Consider the following 13,442-nt stretch of genomic DNA (forward strand, 5'->3'; position numbering starts at 1 on the left):
TCCTGTGTACCTACTGATTGCTAAAAGTAACAGTTCAGATGTCTCAGGCACTTTTCAAATTTCATAATTAATAATTCATAATCATGCTTTATTGTTCATTCTCCCTCCTTGCCACTATCAAGTAGTAGGAAACTGAAAGCAAAGTCTTAGGAAATTTCTGCTTTTTTATAAAAATCCTTGTCTTGGAAATATTCTATGACTGATCAGAACTCAGCATGTCAGAGCTTCATGAGCATTTCAGCTCCCATGCACCAGAAATACTGAGAGTTGTATTCACAGAGTCTGCAGGCATTGGGATGTTCCAACTTCCTAAAGATGGCTCCAGGAGCTGCCGCTGCATTGTCCTGCAGCCAGAGGTTCCTGTGCCAAGGGCTGGCAGTGATTCTGCCCCAGGCACTTCTCAGCACCTTCCCAGCCCTGACTGATTGAAGCTCTCTGTGCCTCTGGGCTGTGCCTGCGGTGGCTGCAGGCAGTGCCCCAGCCCTGCTGGGCTGGCAGAAGAGCTGCTCATCAAGAGAAATGTGCTTTTGAAGCTCTTCTTGCTTGCCAGGAGCTGCCTCTGTTCCAGGAGCCTGGCCCAGCTCAGCAGCACAGACACAGCAGAAGGACTTTAATGACCCTCTGGGGCTTTGTGCTCAGGCCCTGAACATCAGTCCCTGAGAGGCAGCTGAAGAAACCTCTCCACAACTCCAAGTCAGAATCCAGTTTCAAAGTTTCTTGGACTTTTAATGGGTCCCACTGAGGGACAGGACTGAGAAAGTGTCCCCAGGCCCCAGCCAGAGCAGAGAACTGCAGGCACTGATGCCAGGTGGGGGCAAAGAGAAGCCAAGTCTTGGTGCCCAGGGACACAGCAGGGTCTGTGCCACCAAGGGCTGGGAGGAGACACCTTGTCCAAAGGCCCTGGGGCCTCCTGGACAGCCCCAGCCAGGCTGGGCACTGTCAGCCCTTTGTCCTCCCCTCAGCATCCCCCCCTAGCCCACATCCCAGTGGCCTCAAGGATCTGCTGGAAGGAGTCCCTGGGGAGCCTTGCTCAGCAATGGCCCTGGGGGCTCCTGAATGCTCCCAGGGAATGCAGGTTTTTCAAAGGACTTTGGGTTTGGCTTTTGCCTTGAATTTCTGAGAGGTTTGTGCAATCATGGCCTCCAATTATCTGCTGTAATTAGTCCCTAGAGATTCTCTGTCAGTAGCAACATTCACTGGGACTCATTAATGGTCAGGGTACTTCAGTTATTTTAAGGTACTTGATGTTTGCCTTTCGATGCAGACTCTATGAGAAGGATTTTGCAGTCACAGCCTCCAATTATCTGCTTTAACGAGTCCCTTGAGAGCCTTTATTAGTAATGACACTCAGTGGGGCTTATTAATGCTTTGAGGTTCTCAAGATTTTTAAGGTACTTTGGATTTTCCTTCCCACACTGAGTCTCTGAGAGGGTTTTGTGCCATCCTGGCCTCCCATTCTCTCCTCCAAGGAGTCCATGAGGAGCCTGTGTTGGGGTTCAGTGGTACCCATTCATGCTTTGAGATACTCTGGGTGTTTTCTCTGACTTTGACTCCTGAAAAGGTTTTTGCAATCTCCTCTCGGGCCCTGAGGTTCCACTGCTCAGCTCTAAATGCACCACGGGGCTCATTAGGATCAAGCAGTCCTGACAAACCATGGCTCTGTCTTGATTTCCCTCTCCTCTAGTGAAGTTCATCAGGAATGTTTCTCTAGTGATTTTGATTCGCCATTTTGAGATTTCTTGGCCAATGCATCAATTATTGTGGTGGGCTCAGTGCTGGCTAATTACCAGTGCACTCACTAAAATATTCTTACTCATTTCCTGCTGTGAGATGGGATTACGAGAAAGACAAAGTAGGCTAAAAACTTTAAAAGCCTATAAAGAAAAGTTTATTAACAGCAACTAAAAGAAAGAGTATTTAGAATCAGAACAAAACTTTCAGAATACTTCTCCTGTCGCTGCAACCTTTGCTTTCTTACTGACATTGTAAAGAGACAAAACCTAAATTTTGAGTCAGTTTACCACTACTAAAATAATCTTGCTTCAGTTCCCTTAGGGAGAGGAGTCTCTCTTTCATGCAATGGAGACTTCTCTGTACGAAAACAGTTCTCTCATGGATCTCAATTCCCATGTATAGCAGCCGCCCAGAAAATCAGCAATCATGAAGTACCTCCCGTTTTTTCACAGCTTTCCCACAGTTGTGTTTATGGGCCATGTCAACTTATGGGGCATTAGTTTAAATATGGGCTGTTTAAGAGCAAAGGTTTTCTTCATCTGTTTCTGAAATCATCTTCATCTCTGGGAACAGAGGTCTTTTTCTTCTCTCCCTGAGGCACAGGGTCTCATCACTCTTCTCTCTTTCTCTGTTCAAATGTCTCATGGGATCACAGCTACTTCGACATTTCCTTACTTTAGCATGGAGGCCTGTCACGTCAAGGGCCCCAGGCTGGATAATAATAGACATTGACTGCATGATTCACAGAGGGTGATCAATAATCTTTATTAAGAAACCCATACTTTTTTAACCTAGTTCACTACAGCTGGACCTAATTGGTCCTCCAATACAAAACCCATCACCACTGGCTAATTAAGAAACCACCCTTTGGTAAACAAATCTTTGTAATACATTCCACAAGTTCAAAATACCAGGTGCAGCAAGTTAAGATATTAATTGTTCTTCTTTTTTTTTTTTTTTTCTGATCTTCTCATAGGCTTTCCCAAAACAATGCCTGGGAAATTTGTGTTTCGTTCTGTGACCCGAAAGTTGCTGCCACAGAAGCCTTTGCTGAACAAGACATCTCCACATACTTTTCAATGCATTATAGGGAAAAAGAGAGTCTGATGTATCACTTACATCCTTCTCCGTATCTTTTCAAGAGGATTTCAGCCTAAAGATCAAGGCATCTCCTCATCCCTCCCATCTGGGACTCAACTTCCCCTTCACTGACCTCGGTGTCTTCATGGTGCTCCTCTATGTTCCTGCACTTTGTCCTTTTCTCTCACTCGAGGGAGGATGGAAGCACTGAAAGAGTTAATATCTCTCCCAGGGCCTGCAGATGGCTCCGTGACCCCGGCCGGGCTCAGTCCTTGCGGCCGGAGCTGTTTTACGATGGAGGTTTCTGCAGTGGCTGCGCTGGGGCTGTGTCAGGATGGGCCGCGCTGGGGCAGGGCCAGGATCTCAGCAGCCAGGCCAGAACACAGCAGCAGCACGGCCGGGGCCCATGGCTTCTCCTCCCCCTGCCCGGGGCTTGCGGGTGAACCCCAAGGGTGGCAGAATCTTGGCCGAGCCGGTCCGACCCGGGGCTGCTCCTGGGGCCCGGCGGATCCTGGCTGGGCCCGGGCTGGCGGCGGGGCAGGGCTCGGTAGCGCCCAGGTGTTGGCAACCGCAGCCATGGCCCGGCCCGGCCTCGGCCCCGCGGCCTCCCCTGCCCTGCCCGGCAGCCGATGGGGCCTGGGGGGCTCCCTGGGAAGGGGCCTGGCCCCACGGCAGGAGCCGCCCGGCCCGGCCTGGCTGAGACAGGGCTGGGCCAGCCTTGTTACCTCTTTGCTGGCCAGAAAGAAAAGAGACCCTCCCAGGCTTTCTCATCTTTAACATGTGTCTGCACAGAGGCATGTACAGGTTCCTTAGTGATTTAACAAATTGTCAGTTCTCAAAGCTAATCACTGATTGGGTTTTTTGTCAGACACAGAGGAAACTGTTGCAGCTTCTCTTAGAATATCACTCCCGTGATGCAAAACCCCCACAACAGCACAGAGCACAGAGCTCCTTTGACCATATGTAGTGGTCTTGTGCCCGAGATCTCAAAACTCCTCCTTGAAAGATCTCTGGGCCCTCTCCAAGGTGCTTTCAAATGAAAATATTCAGCTCCTAATCTAAGAAAATCACCAGAGGACAGGGCTAGCCTGACCAGTCTGTCCTGGCTACTTTTGTCTTGGAGCAATCCTTGGATTTACAGAATTTGGGAGGCCAAATTCTATTTTTGGCCATGGCAGCTGGACATGAAAGCCATTTTATTCCATAGAAATGATGGAACAGAGCTCCACTGTTTCAAGGGCAGATGCAAAGTGACCAGCAGAGTCCAAGGCCAGCCAGAGCTGCCGGATTTTGTTCTGAGAAATACTCTTGCATGTAAGAAATATTTTAGGGAGAGTATCAATTTTGGCAATGGGCATCTGAAAAGTGGGAGAGTTCTTTTCCACAGCAAGGATAGCATGGAGCCCCAGTGTTCCAGGAGCTGAGGAGAGGCAGCCCTTGACATCCCAAGATCAGCCAGACCTGTCAGGTGGCCCCTGGGAGGCCACGCCAGCCAGACCTGTTCCATGTTCCCTCAGCTCCATGGGGCCCCACAGTGTCCCAATGGTCCCTTGCTTCCTTGAGGCCCTGAGGTGCCATAATGCCCCCTTGGTGACACGAGGCCCTGAAGGGTCCTAATGGTCTCCATGGTTCCATCAGGCCCCACAGAGTCACAATGGTCTCTGGGTTCCATGAAGCCCCGCTGTGTCACCATGGCCCCTTGGTTCCATGGGCTCCAGTGGTGCCACAATGATCTCCTGCGTTTCATGAGGGCCCACAGTGTCCCAGTGATCTCCATGGGAAGGAAAGAACCCAGCCCCAGTGTTGCAGGGGCAGTCACCAGAGGCCAAGGCCAACCAGACTTGGCGGTACTGTCAGATTTTGCCTGGGAGCAACCCTTGGATATACAGAATTTTGGAGGTGGAATCTCAATTTCAGACATGGATGCCCAGAGGAGAAGGATGGTTCTTTACCATTGGAAGAAAATCATAGAACATTGTTGTTTCAGGGGCAGATGAAAGGCAGTCATCAGAGGCCTAGACCAGCCAGACCTCTCTGTGTCCTGGTAACTTTTGTCTGAAAGCAACCCTTGGACATAGGGAATTTTGGAGGTGGAATCCCAATTTCGGCCACTTCTGTGTAGATAAGTGGGACGGTTCTTTTTCATAGAAGGGAAAGCTCCAAGCCTGAGTGTTTCAAAGGCAGAAGAGGAGAGAGGGGGCTCCTGGGCGGCCAAGACATCCAGACCTGTTTGTCCTGCAGCTTTTGTCATGGCAGAATGCTTGGATATATTCAATTTGGGAGGAGGAATCTCAATTTTGACCACGGACACTTTGAGAAGGACAGTTCTTTTCCATTGGAAGGAAAGCACAGAGCCCCAGTGTTTGGAAAGCAGGTGAGAGGGAGCTCCCAAGAGGCCAAGGGCAGCCAGACCTGTCTGTCCTGGAAACTTTCACTTGGGAGCAGTTCCTGATGTACACAGTTTTGGAGGTGGAATCCCAGTTTTGGACACAGGCACCTGGTCAACATGGATGTTTTTTTCTTATAGGAAAGAAAGTGTGAATTCCAAGTGTTCTGGAAGAAGATGAGAGGTGGCTACCCTTAGGCCAAACCAGCCAGACCTGTCTCTTTTGGCACCTTTTGTCTAGGGACTATCCTTGGACATAGGGCATTTTGGAGGAGGAATCTCAATTTTGGCTGTGGAGGCCTGGACAAGAAGAAGAATTCTTTTCATTAGGAAGGAAAGCACAGAGCCCCAGTGTTTCAGAGGTAGGTGAGTGCCAGCCCTCAGGAAGCCAAGGCCAGCCAAACTTGTCAGTCCTGGCAGCTTTTGTCTAGGAGCTATACTTGGATATAGGGAATTCTGGAGGCAGATGCCCAATTTTGGCCATGGGTGCCTGGTCAAGATGGATGGTTTTTTCCCATCAAAAAGAAAAGCACATGGTGCCAGTGTTTCAAAGGCAGATGAAAGGTGCCCTCCGGTTAGCCAAGGCAGCCAGATCTGTCTGTCCTGGCAGATTTCATCTGGGAACAATCTTTGCATGTAAAGAAATTCAAAGGAGGAATCCCAGTTTTGGCAATGGGCCCTTGGAGGACAAGGACTGTTCTCTCCAGTAGGAAGGAAAGCCCGGAGCCCCAGTGCTTCAAGGGCAGATGAGAAGCAGCCCTCGACATGCCAAGGTCAGCTGGGCCTGTCAGGTGGTCCCCAGGAGGCCCAGCTAGCCAGACCTGTTCAGTGTTCTCTTGGTTTCCTGGGACCCCACAGTGTCACAATGGTCTCCTTGATTCCATGAGGCACCAGAGTGTCACATGGCCCCTTGGTTCCATGAGGTTCCGGAGTGTCACCATGGTTGCTGTCAGAGGCTGGATGAGATCGATGTCCCAAGATACCTTGGGATGCTCGGAATGCCCGTGTGGGGCCAGGCCCGGGTCAGGCCTTGGTTTGTGGTGGGACAGAGCCCCACCCCCAGCCCTGACAGAGCTGTCAATCTCACAACATGATGCACTAACCAATCTCTGATTGGCTGAGCTGTCAATCAATCACACACCTGCAGCTGGTGTTACCTTGACTCTGATTGGACAAGCCACTGGCAGTCCCACCCCAGGGGCGGGCCCATGAAGGCCCAGGGGGTTCACAGCCGGAGCACGAGGCCAGCTCCTGCTCTGGATCCTGCCTTGCGCTGGAGTTCTGCTGTCAGTGATGCTGGAACCCGAGCCATTTGTTCCTAAGTGTGTGTCTTTCTATAGATCTTCTGTCTTTCTGTTGTTCTCTATTTCTTCTCCTTCTAATACTACTTATCTTGAATATTTTTTGGGTAACTTAGCATCTCAATGGTTCAAGGTTTTTAGGTTAAATGTGTGGGAATCCAGGGCACAGGGAATATTTCTCTGTCTGCTCTGAGGGGTCCTGCCTTCAGAGAAACACTGCCTTTAACTGTCACTCATGAAGAGGACTTCCAAGACTTTGAGATATATGAGAATTTACCAAAGTGTGAAGTAGGTAATAGAGAGTAGTATAGTATGTTACTAGGGTGAGAAATTTAGGTTTTGGGATTTTTAGTATGGTGCAGATAGGAAGCATGAAGAAGGAATTTTGGTGTTATCCCTGTCTTCTTCTTCCTCTTCATCTACTCCATTTTCTGCAGTATTAGTGGCACTGGGTGATTGGCCAAGGAAAGCACAGTGCAGAGGTTAGGTGGACAGTCAAGGGATGACTTCTTGGTAGATAAGTAGAAATAATGTACATTTTAAGAGTTAATTGGATGAGACAACTTTGAAAGACCTGGAAACTGTACATTTTCCATCCCACTGAGCCTGGTGTGCACAGCATGCAAAACTTTATGTAAGATAAGAACAAACAAGAAGCTGAAGACCAAAAAAGTCCCATGAGTCTCTTTTTCCCTAGCACAGAACTGCTAAAGGAGTGTTTCCCCCATCCAGAGAGCCCCCAGAAGGGTCCAACGTAAAACAAACATCAATAACTGGTGTCCTGACAATGTTTGTAATAAGTGTTTTTTTCCATAAAGTTGTTTAATGAAGAGTATTTTCTTAATTTGTCAAGGATGTAAAATGTGTTGATTAAATGAGCACTGAGGTCCACCTGTAGCAAACCAAGGTATAAAAGAAGAGGACGGAATAAATGGGTGCCTTTTAGCCCTTAGTCTTCTGATCTGAGTCTGTGTCATCTCTGACTCAGCAGTGACATTTGGGGATCCTTTCTGCACCGCATGACCCAACAGGAGCTTCTCCAATAAACTTTGCCTGAAGCTCCCACTGTGCCCATGACAGGAACCCCTGTGAGTGTCTGGGACATCCCGGCTCTTTGGCAGCCTGGGGACTCCTGGGATGTCACCATGGAGCCCCTGTGAGTGCCTATGACAGATCAGTGCCTTGCAGCCCAAGGTGCTCTGGGATGTCACTATGGAATGGCTGTGACTGCCTCTGCCCACAGGGCTCTTTACCATCCCCAAAAACCCCTGGGAGGTGTCCAAGGAGCCCCTGTCTCAGCCTGTGACATTCCAGCTCTTGAACAGCCCAGAGACTCTTGGAATGTCCCCATGGAACCCCTCTGAGGGCCTGTGACAAATCTGATCCTTAGCAGGCAACAATGCCCAGCCCCCTGTTGCTATGGTCAGTTTCCATGGCAAACATCCCCAGCCCCCTGTTGCTATGGTCAGTTTCCATGGCAACCATCCCCAGCCCCCTGTTGCTGTGGTCAGTTTCTATGGCAACCATCACCAGCCCCCTGTTGCTATGGTCAGTTTCCATGGCAACCATCCCCAACCCCCTATTGCTATGGTCAGTTTCCATGGCAACCATCCCCAACCCCCTGTTGCTATGGTCAGTTTCCATGGCAATCATCACCAGCCCCCTGTTGCTATGGTCAGTTTCCATGGCAACCATGCCCAGCCCCCTGTTGCTATGGTCAGTTTCCATGGCAACCATCCCCAGCCCCCTGTTGCTGTGGTCAGTTTCTATGGCAACCATCACCAGCCCCCTGTTGCTATGGTCAGTTTCCATGGCAACCATCCCCAGCCCCCTGTTGCTATGGTCAGATTCCATGGTAAGTGTTATAAATGAGCACAACAGGCCATATGAGCCAATTCAAAGCCAATTTATTATTACAGAAAAGAGAAAGCAAATTGCAGCGCTGGGCGACAGGGGAGTCACCGCTCCACCAACTGCCGCGCCGAGGGTTGTTCCGTTCTCCCTTTTATGCCCCCATCCTTCCTCCTTCCGGTGTCTCCTTCTGCACATGTCCGCTTCGTTGCTAGGGGGTCTTCTTCTGCCTTCTGGTGGTCGCTGATGAAGGTCCTCGATGGTCTTCCTCCGTGTTCTCTCCCTGAACCTAAGACTTGGAACAACTTGTGGTTGATTAGCTCGGCAATGTTTGTCTTTTGCGGTTTCTCAATTTCGCAAGCTAACTATCACATTCCAACTGACGGTTACTTATTTACATTATATTCCCTCCTGTTTTTAGTGAACAAAAAGGTCATGTTCCCATAACAATCCCCCCCTTTTTCTATTTTACTCTTTTTGTTCACTGAATTTGGCAAGCTCCCTTCTGCTGAGTTCTAGGTAGTCCTCTGTCTCCCCTCTATTTAAAGGTTCATATTTCGCCCTAATGAGCATGAGGTGGGCAGCCTCTAATCTTCCTTTTACTATGTTGATTAGTTTGTTGAAAATACAGGGCCCAAAGGTTAATGTTAAGATGAATAATATTAGGGGTCCTGCTATAGTGGACAGGAGTGTTGTAAGCCAAGGAGAGTGGTTAAACCATGATTCATACCAGCTTTGTTGGGCTTCTCTTTTCCTTTTACGTTGCTCCAATTGTTTTCTAAGCTCTGCCATTGTATCTATTACTATTCCAGTATGATCTGCGTACGTGTAACATTCTTCTCGTAATGCTACACATAACCCCCCTTGTTGCAAAAACAGCAAGTCTAATACTCGTCTATTTTGAAGCACGACTTCTGATAGGGATCTTACTGACTTGACTAGTCCATCTATTGCTTTTTCAATTCTACTCAGATCCTCGTCTACTGAGACCCTTAAGTCTCTCATGCTTTTTTGCTGATTTACTAAAGAAGCTACTCCTGTTCCTACTCCTGCTCCCCCTATGCCCAATAGTACGGTCACTGTAAGAGTCGTAGCCGTAAAAGGTTCTCTTTTTGATAAGTGATGTTCAGGAGTGATCTGATGTTCATATACATACTCCTTTGGGTGGTATATGATCTGGGGAACTATCATAACCTGTATGCAATACTCAAATGATTCATTAAAGTTAGGTATGGATATACATGGGGTTACTCCTAGCGTGTTACACACCCATTTAGTATTTACCGCGGGGAGAAGCCATTGAGCTGGTTTTTCGGGTTTAGTGATTGACATCTTTACTTGACAAAGGTGCTTTTTGTCAGGAGGTATGTTCCCTATGTACCTTCCTTTCCCTGTTACTTGGGCTATTGATATTCCTGGAGTTTGCTCCTTGCCTTTCTTCCAGAAGCACTCTTGTGGATTGCTTCCATTAATCCACCTAGATTGTGCTGTGGTTCCTAAAGCTTCATAGAAAGGTGGATTAACGGCATAACATAACCAGCACTCCTTGGTTAAATTTGGGTATGTATTGTTGAGGATCCCAAATGTAGCTTGCATTACTTTCCACAGTGCACTATACTTCCGAGTGGGTTGGGTAGTAACTGGCTAATTTTTTGATTGATTCCATCCCTTGGTAGAATTTTCCCTTGTTAGATTATTGTTACTCCATTCCCCTTTTTCTTTTCCTCTAACAATTACTGGGTTCGGCCCTATGGGGTCTGGATCGTGGGGAATAGGTTCCCGTTTTATGAGGAAGTGCCCCCCTCGGTCTTTTCCAGGTTCCCATAGTCTGGCTCCCCAGGTTTTCCCAATTGCCCATGCAACATCCCCCACTTTTTCTTTTGTAACATTAATTCTTATTCCCTGACAATTTCCCGCGTTCGCTATCCTGGTGTTCCATTCTATACGCGGAGGGGTGCAACCTGTGGGTCGCCATTCCGCTATGATATATTCATCTTTTGTTCCTCCTGGTGAGAATGGGTAAGCCACTGTTTCACAGCCCCAATACCCACAGTAATATTCCCCAGGGTAATTACAATACGACTTTCCTGGGTTAGAAGCTGGGCAAAAGTAGAACCCTTTCTTACTGAGACACGGACGTATCCTAATGATGTCACAGAGTTGGCAGGCGAAGGAAGGGGGGTTTCCTGAGGTGGTTACCACTTGAATCACTTGTTGATCTTCCCATCTTATTAAAGACCATTTAAAGGGTTCATGACTTGCCTGACCATCTCCCTGTGCTTCTTTAGTTAATAACCATATTACTAACTTCAATGCTAGAGCTGAGTAAAATCCACTGCCAGCATAGTGGGTAGGATTAACTGGCCTATCGAATTTTTCCCTTTTTCCATCCCGAGTCTTTTGGCCCCTTTGATCATTGTCTGTAAGTCTTATTGGTGCTTTTATTTTGAGAGATTCTTTTTCTCCACTAGCTATCCTTCTGCCTCGCTCGTCAACTAGTTTGCTGCTAGTTACGAGGGTTATCATCTTCTCGGCAGCAAGGATCTTCTTCAGGGGTGGAACTCACACCTCTCTCCTACCTCTTCTTGGGAGGTCGCACCCAAGATTATTTATCTGTTCACGACACTTAATTTCCACTATACTGGTGTGGAGGGGGCCAAGGGACTCGTTGGGATGGTAGCAATATAGCTCAGAATTAATGCCCTTTAAATATAGATCCCAGTTTCAGCTCTCAAGCTGCTACCCTTTGGCCGAGGATTGAGATAGTCAGCTCACGCTGTCCCTCCCAATAGGATTGGCACAAACTCTTAGGGGCCCTCCCTCTCTGGCAATGAACTCACCACAACTCTTTACAAATTTTACGGCGAAAGAAAGCAGATGGGTAGCAAAGACGATCAAGCCAAACACACCTTATCTTAATGTCTTCGTGATTCGTGTGTGTTTGATCAGCTATTTACTATAATGTTTTCGTTTCGATTGAAACCGGCCTTTCCCGAAACGTAATCTTTCAAGCCTTGCAATGCAACTATTTAGGGCTGCATCTGGATCTGCGCAGTTCTTTATTGGCCCAATCACAGAGGTCCCTAAATGTGGTACCTTATGCTTGCACCTTGCGGCGAGAATGTGAGAATTAGCAACTATCTGGCACCTCCGTAGCCAGCGCTTAACTTTCCACCGGGCCCAGGCCAATACAAGCTGTTCCGGTGCCTCATACACCCTTCGAAATTGAGAGTAGGGCACCCCGTTTTCTCTCTCTAATGCAAGAGCCCAATCGTCTTCTCTAAGGTCTTCGCCTTGGCACTTTCCACACCACAGCTCGTACACCAGTATTTGCTCTACCCAATAAACCTTGTTACAGCCTCCGCATCGAAAAGCTACCCAGGCTTTACAAAGTGCTTCCCCGCAACTACAGCATGGACAATGTCTAAGTGGGTGGAACGGGGCACCTTGACGACTGTAAGTCTCAATCCACCAAACCCAATTACCCGGAGGATTCTTTATAGCCTCGTATGCAGCAGAGTCATAAGGGGCCAAGTTCTGTAAGTATGGACGCAAAATCCGTGACAACTTTTGTTGAATCCTCCCCTGGTCTGCCGGTGATAGTCTCTCCCACTGCTCGGTCATGGAGAGCAGGTTTCACCCATGTAGCGGGAATTCATATTATACAATTTACCCTTGTATTCTAAATCTTCTAAACTCCTATAATACCCTAGAGGTTCCCAAGTCCTAATCAATTCTTTTTACAAATTTCAATTATCCTTCACCTAAATGTCCTCATAGTTTATCTGCTTCCTTCGGTGTTTTAGGTGTGACTTTCTTTAGTACCAACTTTAGGTCACTTGTTGGTCTTTTCACTTCCCAATGAGGGTTTTGGTGCTTCGGGAAGTTGGAAGGGTCTACTGGCCCCTTTATTCGGCTTGCGTGAGTCCACCTCTTCTCAGCTGTTCTTATGGCGGTGTCTGTGGTGAGCAGCGTTAAGTAGGGCCCTTCCCACTTCGGTGTTAACGGGTTTTCCTTCCAACTTCGAATTAGCACCCAGTCTCCGGGCTGTACCTGATGTAACACAAGATCCAAAGGAGGTCTTTGGGCCCACATTCCTTTTTCCCACAAACTTTTTCTGTACCTTGCCAAAATAGTTAGGTAGTGATTCAAATTTCGATCACTTATATTGGGATTTGACTGTACCTTTTCTAGGTTATAAGGCATCCCATACAACATTTCAAAGGGAGATAGTCCTATATCTGCTCGTGGCTGTGTCCTAATATTCAGCAGGGTCAGCGGTATACATTTTACCCACGACAACTTGGTCTCTAATACTAGTTTGGTTAATTGCTTTTTTATTTCCCTGTTCATTCTCTCCACCCGTCCCGAGCTTTGAGGATGATAGGGGGTATGTTTTTCCCATTTTATTCCCAGTGCACTAGCCAAATCTTGTGTTACCTTTGAGGTAAAATGTGGCCCTTTATCTGAATCTATAGTCTCAGGTACCCCATACCTTGGTACTATTTCTTCGAGCAAGGTTTTTACTACAGTTTGAGCAGTTTCTTTAGTAGTTGGGAACGCCTCTACATAGTGTGTAAGGTGGTCTACTATCACCAAAAGGTATCTGATTCGCCCCACTTTAGGTAGTTCTGTAAAATCAATTTGTATACTCGAAAATGGCCTTTTTGTTAAAGGTCTCCTTCCAGGAGGTAATTTCCTCAAGTTACTTCGATTAACCCGTAAACAAGTGGGGCAGCTCTTGGTGATATGCTTAGCAATGTCGTGTAACCCAATGGTCATGTACTTGGTTGCGAAATGGTCTGCTAACCCTTGGGCTCCCCAGTGTGTGTTTTGGTGTAATTTATATAGAATTCGTTGAGTTACTGCTTTGGGCAATATTTCCCGCCCATCCTGGGTTATCCATTTTCCATTATCTTTGGACAATTCTAGTTTCTTTAACTTATCCTCCTCTTCGGGGGTGAAGACTAATTCCGTATTTTCCCGTAGTCTATCTTGCTCTCCTGAGTTTTCCCTTAAAACCATTTCCCTTGCTGCTGCCCGTTTTGCTTCCTGATCTGCTGCATTATTACCCCTAGTCTTGAGGTCTG

At 47.6% G+C, this 13,442-nt stretch overlaps 1 protein-coding gene and 2 long non-coding RNA genes across 3 annotated transcripts in view; 1 reads left to right on the forward strand and 2 right to left on the reverse strand.

Annotated features, from left to right (window-relative positions):
- The window catches only part of LOC135287271 (zinc finger protein 501-like), a 64,725-nt gene that overhangs the window by 43,318 nt on the left and 7,965 nt on the right, over window positions 1-13,442 (reverse strand). The window lies entirely within an intron of this gene.
- LOC135287468 (uncharacterized) lies at window positions 2,475-6,041 on the reverse strand. Its single transcript, XR_010351150.1, has 2 exons — window positions 4,313-6,041; window positions 2,475-3,021 (listed from the first exon to the last, which is right to left on the reverse strand). It is a non-coding gene; the product is annotated as an uncharacterized LOC135287468 (long non-coding RNA).
- Window positions 4,387-5,522, forward strand: LOC135287459 (uncharacterized). The gene is made up of 2 exons (XR_010351141.1): window positions 4,387-5,188; window positions 5,342-5,522. It is a non-coding gene; the product is annotated as an uncharacterized LOC135287459 (long non-coding RNA).

Source organism: Passer domesticus, chromosome 29 (genome assembly GCF_036417665.1).
Source record: "Passer domesticus isolate bPasDom1 chromosome 29, bPasDom1.hap1, whole genome shotgun sequence".
NCBI classification, from domain to species: domain Eukaryota; kingdom Metazoa; phylum Chordata; class Aves; order Passeriformes; family Passeridae; genus Passer; species Passer domesticus.